Source organism: Macrobrachium nipponense, chromosome 2 (genome assembly GCF_015104395.2).
Source record: "Macrobrachium nipponense isolate FS-2020 chromosome 2, ASM1510439v2, whole genome shotgun sequence".
Lineage (NCBI taxonomy): Eukaryota > Metazoa > Arthropoda > Malacostraca > Decapoda > Palaemonidae > Macrobrachium > Macrobrachium nipponense.
In genome coordinates this window covers 120,607,722-120,629,078 of record NC_087201.1, presented here as the reverse complement: position 1 = coordinate 120,629,078, position 21,357 = coordinate 120,607,722, and positions in this window count along the sequence as shown.

The following is a 21,357-nucleotide window of genomic DNA, read 5'->3' as shown; positions in this document are numbered from 1 at the left end:
CCAACCTCCTCTGAGCCCATGCATCAATCACCCCCCAGGAAACTGACTCTGCAAGCAGTTTTCCTTCTGACCTTGGCTTCCTTGGAAGTGTATGAAAGCTTCAGGGTCCTATCAAGCACTGCATCATTACGGAATGTCTCGTTTCTTAAAGGTTAGGTGTCATAGAATTCATGTTAATACAGGCCAGACTAGGTCAAGAAAGAGGTGTCCTAAAACACCGTTTCAGTTTTCTACATGAGGTGTTTAGACAAACCAACTCCTCATCGTCAAGTTCTCCCACGGATTGGGTGCATGCAGAAGCACATGACACCAGAAGAATATGTTCCTTCCTGGCTCCTTAAAGTACTTATCTGTTCATAGGATTTAAATGCTGGTTCATGACTGCCTCAAACCACTTTCACTTTCCTCTGTGGGAAGGCCGTTGTCCACAGATCCTTGGACACGTTTTCCTTGGGTCCAGTGGTGACTGTTCAACAAGTGTGACTCATCCAGTGCCCCTGGCAGGACACTTTGTATCTTGCCTAAGATGATTGTGTAGAGTAGGGAATGAGGAAGTTGATTGGCCTCTTTTCTCTCCTTTTTCTCCTTTCTTCATTCGTATGGGCGTTTGAAGAATAGACACATCATACACTGGAACTGACTTGATGCAGGTGAGCGTTGCAGCCATGCTGTTACAGTACATTTCATGCATCATATAAATTTGCTTCTCATTAGCTTAAACTCCTCTCTCCAGCAAGGAGAATGAGTGGTGACAAACCCATTTCTTGTGGCCAACATGGTTTGTTGTGGATTTCCTTGAATACAATGAATCTGGTCATTTTTTATTGTATTTGAACCCAGTGGACTGAGCTATAGATATCCACATATCTGACATCCCAAAGGCTTAGGTCTTCTTTAGTTATCTAATTTCCAAGGAGAAAGATTTGGTTTGCCGAACCTCCAGTCGGTTCGGGATTCTCATACCTCCCTCCGAGTCCAGCGTATTGTTAAGACCGAAGGTTTGTTCCACGTACTATGAACAAATGAAAATTTTTTTATTAATTTGTATTTTTTCATAGCTAAAAAACCTGAGGTCTGAACATAGACTGCCCACCTCTAGCCGCCCCTTTTACTTACATTTCGTCCTGGTTAGGAAAAAAGACGGGTGCGTCACTGGATTCAAATGCACTCTTTCTATGTTTCCACCTCAACTATGCATCAGATGCCAGATGCCACAGATTCCTTGCATTTACAATCTTTGGTTGTTTTTAACTGGTTTCCAGCTGGCACCAGAAGATTTATCATATTGTTAAGACTTCAGGTTTATCATATTGCAGCCATGGTACATCTATATAGTATGTTTAGTTTAATTTTGTTGCACAATACTGTTAATATAGTCTTTCAGCAGTTTTCTAATGGATGTTTGTGGCAGCTTAAAGTGAGAATTTCAGTGTATTCAGGATATCATTTCTAGTAATCACTCAGCAACTTCATTTTAATTTAAAGTTATGAAGGGGGCCAACTGGCTAAAATTAAGCTAAGAAATTTATGAGAACTAGATCAAATCAAAGATACATAAAAAAACATTAATATCATAATACAAATGTTTTCAAATATGTTCAATATAACAAATGCAAAAGCTGGTCCATCTCTCCCCGAAGGGGCAATATCGCCTTGGGAGGCAGACCAGTACTATTACACATAACGCAGCCGATGACGAAGCAGAGAAAAAGGCATGAGGCACATCTATGGCAATTTACATCTACCTAAAGGAAGGTCAAGATGCTAATCATGGAATCCTGTCTAAAAATGTAGACGTCCATGGGACTAATGGGCTGGATAAATATGAATCAAACCACAGGCTTAGGTAAAATAACCAGCTTGGGGGGAGGAGAACAAAGCAAAAGTCAACTCTCCAAGGTTGTTAAAGAAAGGCTGGTGCTTCACAAGGTTCCAAGCCCAGTCGGTGACCAGCATCCACCTTGTATAGGAAGGAGTTGCCCGATGCCACAGATTCCTTGCCTTACAATCTTTGATTATTTTTGACCGGTTTCCAGCTGGCGCTAGAAGATTATCCTATAGTTAAGACTGAAGGTTTGTTAGCTATGAAAAATACAAATTATTAAAAAAATTTCCTTTTTTGTACTTTATCTTTATTTGCTCAGGTATTTTTAACATTAAATTTTTAAGCTGGAGAAAATATTTTCCAATTATATTTCTTAAAGTTTCTGTAATAGATATATGGTATTTCTAGAAACAAACTTGGCTTTGCTTATAATATAAATAGGAATTGAATGATTTTCAAATATCACCTTTAATTGATAATTTTTTTTCACAGTGTTCATTTTTCATAAATGAATTGGTTTATACTTTATGTATCTGTCTTAGACAATTTCTTGTTTATAATATAATTTAACTGGATAAAACTATACATTGATGTTACTGGTAATTGAAATTGTTTTCTTCCCCCTAGGATCTGAAAATGATCGTCCTGATATCTTCCCAGACACCCAGTTACACATCGTACTTGAGTTTAGCCATGGTGGAAGAGATTTAGAAGGCTTTGTATTTAATAATGCTGGGCAGGCTCATGCTATATTCCTCCAGGTTAGTTGATTGACAGGAGTTATCTAACTAAATTGAATGTAAGATAAAATAGTGTTTTCATACATACTTACCTGGCAGATATATACTTAGCTATAGACTCCGTCGTCCCCGACAGAAATTCAAATTTCGCGGCACACACTACAGGTAGGTCAGGTGATCCCGCCGCCTGCCGCTGGGTGGCAGGAATAGGAACTATTACCGTTTTAAGCCAGATTTTTCTCTGTCGCGGTACTAGTAACATCGTTGCTAGTTCCTCTTGACTTGAATTTCGAATTTCATTACGTGGCATACGCTATTGTGGACTGTTTTTTGGATTTGGCTTTGGAATTTCTCATAATGTCTGACGTGTCGATTTCGTTCAGAGTGTGTGTGAATGAGAATTGTTTTGTGAGACTGCCGAAAGCTTCGGTGGATCCTCACACCACTTGTAAAAAGAGGAAGAAGAATGTATATTCAGAAGCTTCTTCTCCTGCATCGGAGGTTGGAAAGAGAGACGTAGCTACGAAGATGTTAGAGGATATGCAGAAACAGATATCTTCCCTAGTAGGAGTTCTTAAATCTGATCAGCCTAGAAGGAAGGATAGATTTCTCCCTATCAAAAGATCCCGTCCTTTAGAACTATCTGAGAGCTCGGACGAGGCGCCTGCCAGAAGCCTGGCGCCAGCCAGACGTCAGGCTACTGTCAAGCGCAAAACGCCGTCAAGGCGACAAGATGTGTATAGGGAACTTCCTGCTAGGAAGAAAGCACATGAGATGTCCGTATCGAGGAGTAAAATTGGAACTCCCGAAATCGGACGAACTCCTGAAAGGAAGCGCAAAGAGCCTGAAGCGCCTGAAGGGAGGCGCAAAGTAACTGAAGATCCTGGAACTCTTTTGGCGAGGCGAAAAGAGTCTGGAGCGCCTGAAATGAGGCGTAAAGCTCTTCAAGTAAAAGGATTGAGGCGCAACGCGCCTGAAAAGCCTGAAGTGGCTAAAAGGAAATATTTAACTCCTGCAGAGCCTAGAGCGCCTGATATGAAACATAGAGCGCCTGGAGAGCCTAGAACGCCTCAAAGGAAAAGCAAAGAGACTAGGGAGCCTGAGGCGCCTGAAAGAAGAAGCAAAGCGCCTAAAGAGCCTGAGGCGCCTGAAACGAGGTGCAAAGCGCCTGAAGAGCCTGAAGCGTCTGAATGGAGGCGCAAGGCGCCTGCAAAGCCTGAAGCGGCTGAAACAAGACGTAAAGCGTCTAGAGCGCCTGAAAGCAGGCGCAAGGATTTGTACAACCCAGAATACGATTTGGATGAGTTATCGGAGTTTGAAGCGGACTTGGAGGCTCCTCTTTGGGATTTTTCTCAAGATCAGTTTTCCCCTGACAGGGCCTCTAGGTGTCGCACAGGTGATCGTAGCCCCTGTCGGGAAGGAATTGATCATGAAAAAAGGGAACGACATTTAAGGACTTCTCCTGGTACGGACAAAAGTTGTCGCACAGGCGGCCGTCGTCCTTGTCAGGAGGGCCTTAGGGTAAAAGAACAACATCGGCCTTCTCCTGGCAGGGACTCAAGATGTCGCACAAGCGACCGTAGCCCTTGTCAGGTTGCAGCCGGTGTTGCTGCAAGCCCTGTGCATTCCCGAGAGAGGAGTCCTCCGGTCGCACACTCTTCTCCGAATAAAACTCAACTGGAATTAGAGGATGTTTCGGACTCTGAAGAAAACAAGGGGGCAGGTCTTTCTGATTATAAGATACTAGCAGCCCTCTTGTTAAAAGAATTTGGAGAGTCTCTGAGTCCTGCTGCCCCTCCTTCTCCTCGGTCTTTATTTTCGAGTACGAAGGCTGCAAAGTCTTCCTCTTTCTTGAAGATGCAACCGACCATTTCAATGAAGAGGGCTTTGCAGTCGGTCGGGAATTGGCTTAAAACCAAGGAGGAGGCGGGGAAGACTGTGTTTACCTGTCCCCCTTCCAGGCTATCAGGGAAGAGAGGGATTTGGTATAGCACAGGGGAATCTATGGGACTTTCTCTTCCCTCATCTGCTGAAGCGGACTTCTCGACCTTGGTGGATTCGGCAAGGAGGCATGCACTTCCAGCAGCCAAAGCAAGCTGGACAATGTCTGAAATGGACCATCTCCTCAAGGGAATATTCCATGTCTTGGAAGTTTTTAACTTCCTAGATTGGTCCCTTGGGGCTTTGGCCAACAAGACTCAAGACCCTCAGTTTTTGGAACCAGAAGTCTTGCATAGTGTTTTGGCATGCATGGACAAGGCAGTGCAGGACGGATCGGCTGAAGTGGCATCCTTGTTCGGGACAGGAGTATTAAAGAAGAGGGCTGTCTTTGGTTCTTTTCTTACCAAAGCAGTCTCTCCAGTACAGAGGGCTTCTCTTTTATACGCCCCTCTGTCTAAACAGCTGTTTCCTTCTCAGTTGGTAAAGGACATTTCCCATACGCTTACTGAGAAGGCAACACAGGATTTGCTGGTGCATTCTGCTAAGAAGCCTAGGCCAGCTGCTTCTGTCTCGAAGAGGGAGCCAACACCTGCCCAACAGCCCTTTCGAGGTAGAGCTTTTAGCCGAGCCCCAAGGAAGAGAGGAGGAGAGAAAAGAGGAAGATCTTCCATTAGAGTTCCAAAGAAGAACGCAAAATGAGATTCCAGTCCTCCAATCACCAGTAGGGGCCAGACTTCTGGGATTTTCGGAAGCATGGGCTTCAATGAAAGCAGATTCCTGGTCCCTGCAAGTGCTGAGGAAAGGATACCTCATCCCCTTCAAGAACAGACCTCCATTGACGACGACTCCAAGGGAGCTTTCAGCGAGATACAAAGACCCTGTAAAGAGAGAGATCCTTCTTGGACTGGTGCAGCAAATGTTGGAGAAGGAGGCCATCGAGGTAGTACAGGATCCGCACTCCCGAGGTTTTTACAATCGCCTATTTTTGGTGCCGAAAGCCTCGGGGGGGTGGAGGCCTGTCCTGGACGTGAGTGCATTGAATCGCTTCGTGGAGAAGACAAAGTTCTCCATGGAGACATCCAACTCGGTTCTCTCTGCTCTCCGTCCAGGAGATTGGATGGTCTCCCTCGAGCTGCAAGATGCATACTTTCACGTCCCCCTGCATCATTCGTCGAAGAAATATCTTCGATTCATGGTGCAGGGAAGGATTTATCAGTTCAGAGCTTTGTGTTTCGGCCTCTCGACGGCTCCTCAGGTGTTTACAGCGTTGATGAGAAACGTAGCAAGATGGCTACATCTGAAAGGGGTGAGGATATCTCTTTACCTAGACGATTGGCTTATAAGAGCGCAGACAAGACAAAAGTGCTTGGAGGACTTGGAGATAGCGCTTCAAATTGACCAGATCTCTCGGATTGCTCGTAAACCTCGAGAAGTCTCACACAATCCCCAGTCAGACTATCGTCTATCTGGGATTCGGATGGATTCTCGGGGTTTTCGAGCGTATCCATCCCAGGAAAGAATCTCGAAAGTGTTGGAGAAAATCTCGGTCTTCCTAGAGAAAGAATGAAGCTCAGCGAGGGAATGGCTCAGTCTTCTGGGCACTCTTTCCTCGCTGGAGCAGTTCATCTCTCTAGGGAGACTGAATTTGAGACCCTTGCAGTTCCATCTCAGAAGGAGTTGGAACAGAAGAAAAGGAGATCTTTTGGATACCTTTCCTATAGGAGAGAGTATCAAAAACCACTTACGATGGTGGTTAGGACCACTGAGAAGAAACGAAGGAGTGTCCTTGGCCCTTCAGAACCCTCACCTAGTGTTATTCTCAGACGCTTCGGACACGGGGTGGGGAGCAACACTAGGGACGAAGGAAGTGTCAGGCAGTTGGACAGAAGAACAGAAGGCCTGGCACATAAATGCAAAGGAACTCTTAGCAGTGCACTTAGCACTGCAGTTTTTCGAGAACGAAGTCAGAGGCGTGGTGGTCCAAGTCAACTCGGACAACACCATGGCTCTGGCTTATATAAGAAAACAAGGGGGGACACACTCTTTCTCCCTTTACCAACTAGCAAGGGATCTGTTGATATGGACAGAAGAAAGAGGGATTCGACTCCTGACGAGGTTCGTTCAAGGAGGGAAGAATATAAGAGCAGACAGACTGAGCAGGAAAAACCAGGTCCTTCCAACAGAGTGGACCCTTCATTCACAAGTCTGCCAGCAACTATGGTCTCTTTGGGGGAAGCCGCAAGTGGACCTGTTTGCAAACATTCCTATCCAGGAGGATGGAGAACTTTTGCTCGCTGGGGGACGATCCCAGAGCCCTATCCATAGATGCCATGCTCATGGATTGGGAGGGCATAGACGCGTATGTGTTTCCCCCATTCAAGATGCTGGGGAAGTAATGAGAAAGTTCGTGTCCTCGGAGGGAATGAGGATGACATTGATCGCTCCTTATTGGCCTGCAAGAGAATGGTTCACAGAGGTACAGGAATGGATAGTGGACTTCCCCAGATCTCTTCCCGAAAGGACAGATCTGCTCAGACAACCCCACTTCGAGAGGTATCACAAAAATATCCACGCTCTCGCTCTGACTGCCTTTCGACTATCAAAAGATTGGTTAGAGCGAGAGGCTTTTCTCGCGAAGCGGCAAAAGCAATTGCTGGAGCAAGAAGGTCCTCAACCATGCGGATATACCAATCGAAGTGGAAAGTTTTCCGTAGATGGTGTAAGGCGAAGAAGCTGTCCTCCTCCGATACCTCTGTGACCGAAATTGCTGATTTTCTTTTGTTTTTACGAGAAGAATCTCATCTGGCAGTGTCAACCATTAAAGGTTATAAGAGCATGTTATCAGCTGTGTTCAGGAATAGGGGCCTGAACATAGAGAATAACAAAGATCTGCATGATTTGATTAGATCATTTGAAACTAAAAAATTAAGAACTTCTCTCGCCCATAGTTGGAATCTGGATGTGGTTCTCAAATACCTTATGTCGGAGAGATTTGAACCTCCCGATAAAGCTACTTTCCGGGACTTGACTAGAAAATGCATTTTCTTAATAACTCTCGCCACTGCGAAAAGAGTGAGTGAGCTGCAAGCGCTTGACTCTAGAGTGGGTTTTAAGAAGGATTCGGCTGTATTGTCCTTTAAACCTTTATTTCTAGCAAAAAATGAAAACCCCTCGAGACCTTGGCCTAGGACTTTTGAAGTAAAAGGCCTTTCTCAATTAGTTGGGAATGAAATGGAAAGAACTTTATGTCCTGTGAGAACTTTGAAATTTTACCTGCAGAAGAAGAAGCAGTAGCAGGGTTGCAATCAGAGTTTATGGTGTGCAGTTAAAGACCCTAGAAGAGCTATGTCAAAGAATGCCTTAGCATTTTTTGTTAGGAACATCATAACGGAAGCCCACATGAGCTGTGATAGTGAGGCATATAAGACCTTAAGGGTAAAAGCGCACGAAGTACGTGCAGTCGCTACATCATTGTCGTTCAACAAGAACATGTCAATGAAGAACATCTTAGCGGCCACGTATTGGAGATGTAACTCAGTGTTCGCCTCACATTACTTGAAAGATGTGAGAGTGACATATGAGAAATGCTTCTCTCAGGACCTTATGTATCAGCGGATACAGTGCTGGGGAAAGGAGAGAAGACTGATCCTTAATATTAATTTTTGTCCTTATATTTTATATATTGTGATTTTAAAATTATTGGTGTTGAGTTTTTAGGTTGTTTGAAAGGTGTTTGGGGATAACGCCTTTCAATCATTTTTACTAATCCACGGTTAGGATCGGGTGATTGGGATCAGTATTTTACTCCTTTGTATGCCAAGAGGCATAGGTATATTGTCATGTAAGTGAATAAGACTCCAGTGACAATTGCCATTAGGTTCTGTTGAGTAAGTGGATAAGACCCCATTGACAGTCCTTTTCAAGAGTTCTCTGCCATAGGGCACACCCTCGCTGAAGCTTTTGAGGCGAAGCAGACTTCTCAGCACAAGCTAAGAGATCTTCCGCCTAAACAGGTAGGAACTAGGGTATTATTAATTAACTTGTATTACCTACAACATATGTTGTTTACCTATTAGGTCAGTAATTAGCTGTCTCTTGCCCTCCGCCAAAGGTGCCAATCAGCTAAGTATATATCTGACAGGGAAGTTGAATGTATGAAAATGATATTGTTATTGTACAATAAAGTTTCATACATACTTACCTGGCAGATATATACGATCGTATGGCCCACCCAACCTCCCCTCAGGAGACAGGTGGAAGAGAAAAATCTGGCTTAAAACGGTAATAGTTCCTATTCCTGCCACCCAGCGGCAGGCGGCGGGATCACCTGACCTACCTGTAGTGTGTGCCGCGAAATTTGAATTTCTGTCGGGGACGACGGAGTCTATAGCTAAGTATATATCTGCCAGGTAAGTATGTATGAAACTTTATTGTACAATAACAATATCATGTTCTTTGTTATGAGGCTTGCTTTTGCTAATTTTACTGTAGTAACATTTGATATACTGAGATACTGTCATACTACATCTATAAAAAATTGAGAAATCAGACAGACTTTGCATTATGTATAATGTGGTTCATGACGAATATTAGGCAAATTTAAAGATGATCATCCCTGTAATAGCCTGTTAGTAGGTACATAGTTTCACATTCCTTCTAGTATATTGATATTTTGTAGTGACTGTCAGTTCTTAAGATTTATTTACTCATAAGGTATGCTTGTTGCAGATGTTTTTATCTTGATTTGGATTTATATAGCATTTGGAAAACCAAATCTTTTATAGAGGGGGATCTCAATTGTTTTCACCCACTAGCATTATTAAATTGGAAGTATAAAAAAACAGATTTCATGCTTACTAAGTAAGGCAAGTACAGGCAGTCCCTGGTTATCCGCGATTCGGTTTTGTGGCGCTTGTCTAATGCTGATATCTGGATAGCAGCACTAATAGTAGAGTATTGGCACTGATACATACACAGAGGTGCCATTAACCAGTTTTCGGCACCAAAATCCAGCTACCGACACTGATAAGTGCTGAAAATTGCCGTTTTATCAGTTATCGGAGATCCATGTCAATTACTTTGAAGCAGGATCCTTATAGTCAAAACTTATAGGGTGTTTTCTTTGAGTCCCAGGCTCCCTTTTATAGCAAAGGCTATGGTTCTTGAACTCATCATGGAGTCATTCTTTTTTCCGAACCTTAGATGGAAATGACTAGAGATGACCTAGTGAGCCAACTGCTTTACTTGATTCAAGGCTGTTCCTCACAGGCATCCATGGAAAGTACTTTGAAGCAGGTTCCTTTAGTAGTTGGAACTATAAGGTGCTTTCTTTGAGTCCCAGGCTATAATTAAACTTACAGGAGGGGTTCTTGAGTACAATTAACTCATTGTTGTTGAAGAACCTAAGTTGTCCGGCAAAGTTGCTAATGCCAGAAGGATGTTGCTGTTGCTAATTTTCTCTATCAACTCAAGATCCCTTCGTTATCAAAGGCTTATCATCCTTGAACTTGTCACAGAAGTCATTCTTGTTTCGAAAGAGTCGAGTCGGGGAGCTCTAGAAGCTAATTTTGACAACAACCAAGGGAGTAATTTACAGCCTTGGCAGCATGGATTCTCCCAGACTGTTCTCTGTCTCAGCAGGACAAGTCATGGATTTGAATCATCCTCCCATCAGAAGTCCATCAGCAAAGGATTTTAGTCATGCTTTCAGGGAGTTGTCCTACTGCCAGCAGGAAAGCTTCAAGAAGGTAACATTGTTTGCCATTTTGGCTCAGGAAATGGTAACTGTTTGCAAGAAAGTCACTTGGTAATTTGGATAGAAGAGTTATCAGCTTTCTTTCCCAGACAGTTTCTCAGAGGAGGGCTTGCCTCTGGAAACTCTGGAAATCCTGAATGGAGATGGGACCAGAGCCATGTTTGATAGAAATAATCAGGGTCTGCTACTGACTGCCCTATTTGGAAACAAGCCTATATTGGAGACCAAGAGGTAGAGATTGCCTTGATTTTGTGGTCATCTATTTCTGTTGCCCAAGGTGACGGCAGGTTAGTGACTAACTTTCTGGCATCCCATGACCTCAAGGATACTTACTTCCACATCCTAATATTATTCATCCTTGATGAATACCTGTGAGCAGGAAATGTTTTCCAGTGTCAAGCTTTATTTTTTCCTGGCCTCCAGTCCTCAGGTCTTTTTCCCAAACAGTGGTAGCATGAGTGCATCACTCCAGCATATGACTGGAGGTATCTGGATTATTTGTTGGTAAGAATAGTAAAGGCAGAGGAGGTACATCAGAACCAAATGTATTTTTACTTTTGAGCTTTGAACTTGAACAACTAAGTTTTCCAGCCAATAACTCCTTTGTGGGTGAGATATACAGTTTACTGTGGTGCTGAGGCACATTTTGATCCCAGTTGATTAGGCTGTGCATATGCCATTTAATATCTGACAACGGAAAAAATCTCAGATTCTGTTCCAACTGGGAGAAGTTACACCTCATTGCTTCAATAAGAGCTACATACCTGAGGTTTCCCATTGACAGGTTGGCTGGCCTGGTTTGTATAAACATAAGACAAGATTAGGAAATTCCACTCCATGCTGTAGCAGTTCTGTTACTATGCTGATTCCCTGGCTAAGCTGTGATGGTCCCTGAACAGTCAACTTATGTCCCTGAGAGAAACTGGTCCCACCCAAAAGTTCGACTGTCATTCCAGTTGCATCTGTCAGCTATGTCATTTCCAGATGATCAGTTTGTCATAATTTGGAGGAGACCCTGCATGATTTTCAGTGATGACAAGACCCCATTCATCTGCTCTTGGGAATTCTCATATTTCCTATCCCTCCATAGATTTTAATGTTGTCAGGTGTGCCCAACCCCAGGTGGAAAGCACACTTTTTGAACCAGGTGGCAACAGACTCATGGTTGGTGCAGAATGCAAAGCAGGTTATAATTATTTGAGGAGCAGGAGTTCCCAGGCTGTGCAGTCTTTGTTTGGGCAAAACTGTTCAGATACTGTTCCAAGGTTTGTCCTTTGGAAGTCACATGGTAATATACAGTCTCAGCTGTAGGAAACAGGTTCTGCCATTAGAGTTGACCATGAATTTGTTATGTAAGGCTGTTTGAGATCAGTAGGGCACCTGATTGGTAGATATGTTCACAAAAGCAAATGATATGTAGGAAATTATGCAAATACTGAATTATGTAGCTTTTATTAAAGTATGCCATTTTAGTTATTCAGTTTGAAAATTTATAGCAAACTTTGAATGCATGCTCTGGCCAAAATTTACATCTAGAAAGACCCAAAAAAAATCAAACAGACTTATTCTTCTGTGGAAAATGTGCGTTTATAATCTCCAGTAAAAGTTTCAGAGTAACAAGATTTTAGGAACTGAATCTTCCATTCGCAAATTTTATCACATTTTCTTTGTTTACTCACACTACCTCTGATATAATAAACATCACCTTATTTTCCACTGTCACTGTAGTTCAGTTCTACTACTATCATTGTCATTTCCAAATAAAAGCCTGTGTACTACTTCATCATCAAGAGAAATCTTCTCCCTTCATGGTATTCTGATATTACTGAGAATATTCTGTAAGTTGGAAGTTCAAAGTTGCCAGTTGTCTCTAGAATGTGGAAGAATGCTCTTTACAGTTATGGGGAAATGTGTTATCTGTTATAAGCTGCCTAACTAGAACCAAAAGAATGATGACTAGAGATCAGTCTCATGTCATGGATGAGACCTCTTAGTGAATGAGATTAGTCCCTCTCAGCAAAAGGGTTAACTCATCTTTATCCAGCAGCCTGGAAGTTGATAAGGAGGATGCATTTCTAGGACATCTTTGGCGTATACCCTCTGCCTTTTGGCCTCATCATGCAGATGGACTAGCTCAGGGCATCCTCCCAAACAGAGGTGGTACTGGGTGCTCCCCTCTGACTGCAGCAAGAATGGTGATAGAAGATCCTGAGAGTTCAAACACAAGGTAAGCTTCTCATGCAGTCAGGCTTCCTAAGTTATCATGGCAACCTTACAAAGTCTGAGCTTCATGCTTGGTGGTTGTTCAGATATTGCAGTGGGCAGGCCTGGGCTTTGCAAAACTCAACCAAACTTCAACTATCAACTTTCATGAAGCCAGTGGATGTCACTTAGGTAGTTGGTGCAGTAAGAGTGGCATTGTAATGTAATTGATTCCACTGTTCCTGTGATATCAGACTTTCATCGGCTTCCATCATTGTTGAGGGTTGACAGTCACCCCTATATATGGGGGTATAGGGCAGAAAACGCAGTCATGAAAAAATTCGTGGAGCTTTGTATGGGAGAAATTGTATACAAAATATTTTGTCAAAATTCCTCTTACCAAAAATGTTGATCCATACAAGAAAATGCAATATTTCTTCTGTTTTCATAAATTTTGATAATTTTTGTCACATAAATTGTGAGCAATGGCATCTATAGAGATTCCATGAGTTGCAGGAGGGAAGGTTCTCAGCTTACCACCCTTCAGTGCGAGCAGAAACATGATAGAGGGTACACGTTCGAGTTTTACCTCTGATATTCGCTTGCTTTTATATCTCTTTATCTTTGTTTTGGCAAGAATTTCATCATGCCAAAGAGGAAAAGACAAGCAAAACATCTCGCTAACATACAGAAGAAGAAAATTTGCTCTAATAAGCAGAGAGAGAGATGCATAGGAAGGAGTGCCCCGTCTCACCAGACGCAGTGCCCCAGGATACGATCTATGAGCTAAGGGATCTTCATTTATGACTAAATTATGATAAATAACATAGTTTTTGTTTATTAACACCCAAAAAGAAATATAAAATTCATAATAATCATTATTTGTTAACATTGCCTTTGTGAAAATACAAAGAAAAACTTGGAATGCCTGCATCTCAAAACTATACTATTGCCATCATCTCAAAACTATACTTGTTGACCTTCAAATTCGATCTTCTCCATTTGTTTTAAAGGTATAGCATTGAAATTTGGTATAACTCAGAAAGACATTATAGAACAATCAAATGAAGCTCTTTTATCCATTTTTTTTCTAAAAAATTTTCTCCAGATTTATAGGGTTTATTTTTTTCCTATAATGAAAAAATTCATATCTAGCAAAAAAATGACATTTAGAAAAAAAACTCTTCATTAGATTGGAGGCCTACATCAGGTCTATATATGGTAGCAATCCCAGGTCTAAATACAGTATGGTCCCCAATTATGCAAGAATTTGGTCGATCCACGGCCTCGCAGAATTGGAAATTCGCATATTTTGAAACATACCTTATGGGAATAATTCCATGAGGGCCAAGGCAAACGGCAACTTACCCAGTCAAACTTTTTTTATGCTACCCATTTTCAATACTTTCTATGTACAATACTGTAATTTTTTCTAATATGAAATTGTTCATGTGAATAAATAAAACATTAACAAGGTGTTAATAACTTGAAAAAGTTTAAAATTACACACAGGATGGCGAAAACTCCCACATGTAAACAACGCCACCATTGGGTGCAGTTAATTCCTTTAAAAAGCTTATTGGATGGAATTTCCTCTACTTATCCTCTGCCAAAAAATCCTTCAAACTCCTCTATCTCATCCTCCGTGAAGAGTTCTTCAGCTGTAGGAAGGCTTTGTGAACCGTTTCGGGTAGTGGTGGATCATGCGTTTCTTCACTCCCGTTAGGCCTAACAAACTTGGTTTCGAGCGCGTCTCAGTTTCTTTGTCTGGCACGTTCACTATGTAATCATTTTCATATAAATTTATTCTACAATAAAAAAAGAACTGATGAAAATTCAAAATTTGACATGAATTTACAATTTCTTAAAAAGAATTGATAAAAATTCAAAATTAAATGACAGTTTCTTGAAAAGTTTAGGTCAAACAAGTCTCTTATCTCTCTCTCTCTCTCTCTCTCTCTCTCTCTTCTCTCTCTAATCTCTCTCTCTTCCTCTCTCTCTATCTCTCTCTCTCTCTCTCTCTCTCTCAAAAATTCAAAATTTGATATGAAGTTAATTTCTTAAAAGAAATTATAAAAATTCAAAATTCAACATGAAATGACAGTTTTTCAAAAAGTTTAGATCAAATGATTCTCTCTCTCTCTCTCTCTCTCTCTCTCTCTCTCTCTCTCTCTCTCTCTCTCTCTCTCTCTCTCTCTCACACAAACACATCTGCTTCTCTGTTAATCACTTTTACTGGTCATTTTCATCAAAACCTATTTCATTGATAGAAAAAAAATAAATGATCAAATTTCCAAAAGTTACTCAAAACAAGTTAATCTAGAAAAAAAAATTCTTACTTCATTTAGCACTGACGGATTTCAGTTGTCAACTGCTGCCAAAATGGAAGTTGCTCCTTCCTTCGTCTTTAACTTAAGAGCAAGCTTTTTAGTTTCGAGAAAATAGGTCTTCCCCTTCCACTTCTAGGCAGATGCATACATGATGTGGATGATCAGAATACACTCTGCAGATCTGAATAATACGTATGGCGATGATGATGATTGTTCATACACACTGCGCTATGACGTCACAAATGCGTGTGGCAGAGCCTTCCGTCTTTGTTAATGGCTGAGCAGGAAAAAAAACTCAAATACCAGCAAACACCCCCCCACATCTAAAATACTTGGAAAGACAATAGATTTGATACGTTTTGGGTCGCGTGACTTGCAGTCTTTGAACAGCTTCGTAGATAATTCGGGACTGGACTGTAGTAAGTATCAAAGGAGGAGATAGAATTTGAAAAATGGTTATTTTTGGGATAAATTGCCCTGGCGTCACAAAACCAAAGGTCAGAGGCAAAAATCATATGCAGTTTGGAGATATCCCAAGTCACCATATTAAGGGGTATGAATATCAAAGCCCTGTCCTTAAAAAATGGCATTAGCCGGCCAGCCCCCTTAAGGGCCATATGTAATCCCTCTTGCGAAATGTTACATTGAGGTCGGAGTGTGGTTGCTTTAGATGATTTGAAGTTGTTGATCCTGCTCTTTCAGGAGGTTCCATGAAGGTTCTTCAAGCTATTGTATGAATCTCTTTAGGATGTATTATTGTGGGACTTCAGATTGAGGATGGTATTTTTACTAGCATTTGCATCGAAAGGCAGGTCAGTGAGCTACAGGCACTGCTGTGTATAATTATATATATACCAGAGGATGGTCTTAATGTTGGTATGTCATTTGCTCCTGATTTCATGGCCAAGAAATTCAAATTGGTAGTAGTCATGACCTTACAACTCTTCCTTTTGTAAGGATTCTAGGGATCTCAACTTCAGGTTTTTGCTCTCTGTCACCATGCAAAAGGAGCAGGTATTGAGGGATACCTTTTCACATTGATTGATGTTGGCTGTCTTGAGAATTTATAGGAACATTTAGGTTACAAGGTAGTAGAGGTGATTGTAAGTGTTTGAGAATAGGAATCCTCTCTTCATTTTTAAAATATCTTTTTTAAGTTTTGATGCAGATATCTGCTAATGTAGTCTGCTTATGCTGAATTCTATCTGTGAAATGTTTCCCACAAATTGTTGGGCTTTGGATTAGTATTCTTGACCCACCAATTATCAGCCATTGAGAGAAGGTATTGGAGGTTTTCTAATGCTTAATTCCGTCCTTATTCATTAATATCGTGCAAGAAACAGCATCCAGGTCTCACATATCTTGCCTTGTGAATTATATAACCTTTACATGAACAATACCAGTATTTGCACCTGGTTGTATGTTATGGATTTTCTACTCTGCTGAGTAAACCTTTGAGTTACCTGAGCCATAGTCTCTAACTCACCCAGTCCCCAGATGCTGCCATGTTTCCTTCAGGCTATTGCTAACACCCTGGATTGCTCAGCAACTTGGCCTCCCACCTGAATTATAATTTGGTCTATTTTATTAAAAAGAAAAGAGACTGTGATGAAACAAATTAAGATTTAACACAAAACTAATTTTTTTATCCTAATCCATGAAATTGGTTTTCATCTTCCCAGCCCTTGATATCTTGTGCACAAATATCAAAGAAATTGGTTATTAGTTCTCATATGTGGCTCCAGCTGTGTATGTATATAGACTACTATTCTTCTTTTGTATTGTAGACAAGACTTTTAACTCAGGGACATTCATGACTGTGAATGAGGGTTTCTTTTAAAAAATGAATTTTTAAAAAAAATTGGTTTTGCCAAACAATTTCCAAGTTTCATGTCACTATGTGGTATTTTTGTGCTGCTTTTTTTTAGATTTTTGTTTAAGGAAATTAATACATGATTTCTTTCCAATGTCTTCTGTCTTGCATTTTCTATCTGAATTCCTATGGCCCAGAGTTTTTTCAATGCTCTTAAAATAAAGTTTAGGGGTTTTCTCTAATCTTTGATGTTTGTACTAGTCTAATACTTTTCCATTTCCTTAAACCACTGTAGGTATGTGCTGTTTGAGATATACAGTATGGTATTCTTTGTACAAGATCTTTAGGTATTATAACCTATTAGAATTATTTTTAGATATTTACATATTCCTGATATTTTCAGATTGCCTATACTTTAGCTGTTGCTGAACAACAGTTAGAATTTGAACATCGTGATCTTCATTGGGGTAATGTTTTAATTGCAACAACTACAAAGAATTATGTGGAGTTCAAACTGAATGAAGGAACTTATTGTCTTGATACTAAGGTAGTTAAATTTGTATTTGTCAAGTTCTTTTCTGCTACTTTAAAAAACTTAGCATATTTCTACATGGAAGGTGTCATAACTTACAGGGAACTTGTGAAATGTTTCAAACCAGGATTTAACAAATATTGGACAAAATGTGCTTCATCAATAAGTGATGGTCTCATAAATGTTAATGAAAAATTTAATGAGTTGGTGTTCAATTTTATGCATTTGTAATTGTGAATGATAACAGTTGCCGTAAAAACTAGTAGAATATTGCTGTGTTATCCTTCTTTGTTCAGTTTATGAAAGGAATACGTTATGATCTTATACTTAGTGTAAAAAATTGTTAACTGTTGTTTATTTTACAGGGTGTAGTGGCTACAGTGATAGATTTTACCTTATCAAGATTAAAGACTCCTCATTGTGTTATGTATAATAATTTGGCAGAAGATCCTTCACTCTTTACTGCTGAAGGCGATTATCAGTTCGAGATATATAGACAAATGAAAAAAGTGAATAGGTAAGTTTTATTGTTATATGCAGTATTCTTCTGCTTATTTTTCTCCTTAAACTGATACAGTACAGATACAGTTGTAATTTGAAGACATCTGCTGCAGTTCTCTGGCCAACTGCCGTTCGCTTTCCTATGCTTTTTTTTTCTGAAATATGTGTGATTGCTGGTGTATTATGAAAACCCCTGAATCACGTAAGGTTACTGTGGAGAGGAAACCACAAGTTGTTGGCCACTGCTCAGGGAAGGATAGGCCTTGTAACTAGTTCTTCTCTATTGAGGTTGATCGTCACACTGAGTGTTCATGCCATAGAAATAAATGTAACCAAAATGGACCATGTTCTGAGTGCCAGGTCTGGCCTTCTGAACAGTGGGTGAGGTTTGCCAAGAAGAGGAAGAGACAAGAAAGTTTCTTTGGTGTCATTGCAGTGCAATAGTACTCTACTGGTGATAATGAAGATTCTCTGTTCTTTCTTACCTTCAGCCAAACTTCTGCCTACTTTTACCACTCTCAAGGGAGCAATCATAAAGACTAGGAGGTTCTTCACTGTTAGACTGCATCAATAACAGTGATCGGTTATTGTTCTTCATGCTTGTCCAGAGGGATATCCAGCACCCATTCCACTATAGATATTCTGATTAAGTTCTGCCAGTATCTTAGTTATTGAAAGCAGTTTTCTGTCGCAGTGATCAATGAATGCCGCTTGACATTTTATTCATTTTTGCATCATTCTGACTGGAGTATCATTCATGATTTAAATTTTGAAGAGGGTTTTCAATTTTTTGTGCTGGAAATTTTGAATCTTCCTGTCATGGTTTACAATGAAATTTGGAGATATTCCTTAAGTTTTTAACATTACCTCAGCTTGATAAACCATCACTTAAGAACTTTTGAAGATCCCTTTTCTTTTAATCTGTGGCAAAGTGTATTAGTGAGCTTCAAGCCCTTTCATGTATGTGGGTTTTGTTGTGATGGCAACATATCTCTATTCTTTCATTGTGTAGGAAAAAGATGTAGAAGTGAAAATCCTTCCCAGATTTGTGACAGTGCCTAATTCAACTGCTTTAGTAAGCAATGAAGCAGTGACTTTATTATGTTCAGTTAGAACTCTAGGGTCTATGTGGAGAGACTTGAACCTCTAGGAGTAGGATTTAAGAATTTATACTGTAATGTTAGGGGACCATACACTCCACTGTCTAGGAATGCTAAAGACAATACACACACAGTTGATTCCTGAGCTTTTACCATTTTTGAAGATAAGCCTCATGGCTTCTGTACTGTAAGCACATCTTTTTATTTCCTTTAAAACCTTTCACTAGAGAAGGTTGTCAGTGCAGCTCAGGGGAGATGTAACTGATTGCCTCATATTATTTGTGAAACATTAAAATTTAGTATTAGATGTTCCATCATTGCAGCAGGGATGCTTTCTCTTGAACCAAATATGATAGTAGCTTTGTGTTCTATATTATTGTTAGTTGTTAGGATATCCCGCTATTGAATTTTGGGAGCATATAGATAAACATTGGTGTATAGGAGTGCACCATCACATCTGAAGGCAGTAGCCATCTTTAATTTTGGACTGTTGGTTATGGGCTTTCGATTCAGGCACAGGAGTCATTAGTTCTCTATGAGATAGTCCTTTTTCCTTGTAAGGATCCTCTGAAAAGTCTCACTATAAAGGTCTTACACCCTGTTGTGGTTCCAGTGTCTGGCAATGGTATTTGCCAGTTAAGATCACGCAACAGTAGATCATTTGGCTGAACAATTGTTTCTGTGGTTGGACTAGCCCACCATCCTCAGTCAGTGCAGTAGTCAACTAACTTAAACCTTTATTGGACGGATACCCTCATATGTGCAACAATAACAGGTTTTGAGTGGTGGATGGATTACCTCTTGGTGAGTATCAATATTACACACCTTCGATTTGGAGAAATCGGGCAGGAAAGAGATTCCATTACTTCAATAGCCATAAATTTACTAATGGCAACTTTTAGACTGGCTTAGCTCATTGATTCTAATGTGTCTCTTTCACATGACGTCTTTTTAGATCTTCTTTCCCACCGTTATCCCTACATTAAGGGGTCGGTTGCCTGATGCGCCTTCTCCACTGCCTTCTATTAAAGGCATCATCCTCCACCAAACCTCTTCTCTCCATATCTTCCTTTAGTCATCCCTCCTCAACACAAGCCCATACCATCTCAATTGTGACACTCTTATCACCTATCTAATCTTTCAATCTCTCAAGCAGCAATATTCCCATAATCCACCTCAGCATTCTCAACTATGTTCTCTCAAGCTTTACTTCCTCTTTTCTTCTTAGAGCCCATGTTTCTGCTCCATACATTAACACTGGTCATATCACTGTATTATATATCTTGACTTTTAGCTTGATTAGCATTTTCTTATCACATACCACTTCAGCTATCTTTCTCCACTTCCCCCATGCAGCTTTTATCCTACTGTCAACTTCAGCCTCACATCCTCCCTCTTGGCTTAAAATAGATCCTAAGTATTTAAACTTTTCTGCCTGTTTTATAATTGAGCCTCTTCTTTCTATCTTCCCTACTGCTCAGCAATACTTCTGTTTTATTTACATTCACCTTTAAGCCACCCCTCTGTAAAGATTCCTGCCATTTTCCAACCCTTCTCTGTAGGTCCTCATCATTTTCAGCAGTAATCACCTGTTCGCAGTTGCTACAGGACGGGGATTGACTTTTCGAGTTTTGTCAGAATCTAGGCATCCTGATAAACTTGGAGAAATACAATCTCGAACCCAAACAGAGGATGTTGTACCCGGGCATGCTGATAGTTACGAAAGCATCGAGAGTCTCCCCTCGGACTCTCGTATTAGCAAGTTCAGAGAGGTAGCATGGCTGTTCCTGTTAAGGCAGGAACAACCTGCTCGTCTTTGGCAAGTCGTGATCATTCACCTGTCATCCTTGGGGAAGCTGGTCCCTCACGGACGTCTTCACCTGCGGTCTCTTCAGTGGAGACCCAAGAACTTTTGGTCCCAGTCACGAGATCCTCAGTCTCTCCTTGTTCCTCTCTCACAGGAAGTAAGGGAGGACCTGGATTGGTGGCTGGACGACAGGAACCCCAGGGTAGGAGTGTATCCGACCACTCCCCCTCCAGACATGCTCCTGTTCTCGGATGCATTGAACGAGGGGTGGGGCGCACACCTGGAAGAGTTGCTGATTGCAGGAGTGTGGAACGTTCACGACAAGCACCTTCACATCAACATTCTCGAACTCAAGGCAGCCTTCCTGGCTCTCCAGGGGTTCCAGGAACAAGTGATGGGACACTCCATGGTGTTAATGAGTGACAACACCAAGGTAGTGGCATATATCAAGCATGGGGGACTTGTCTCCCTCAAGCTCCACACGTTGACAATGCAGGTGCACGAGTGGGCAGTGACTCACTCAATCCCAAGCAAGAGGAATGTAGTGGCAGACAAGCTCAGCTGCCAGAATCAGGTGGTAGGAACTGAGTGGTACTTACACCATGACGTAGTGGAAAGGCTCTTCAACCTATTGGGTTGTCCAATCATAGACTTGTTCGCCACCCGGTACAACAGGAAGGTGGAAATCTGCTCGGTTGTACTGGACCCATTGGTAGCAGCAGAAGACACGTTCCAACATCTGTAGGACAACCTGGAAGCTTACGCCTTTCCCCCATCCTGCCTGATTCAAGCCGTGCTCAACAGGGTGAAG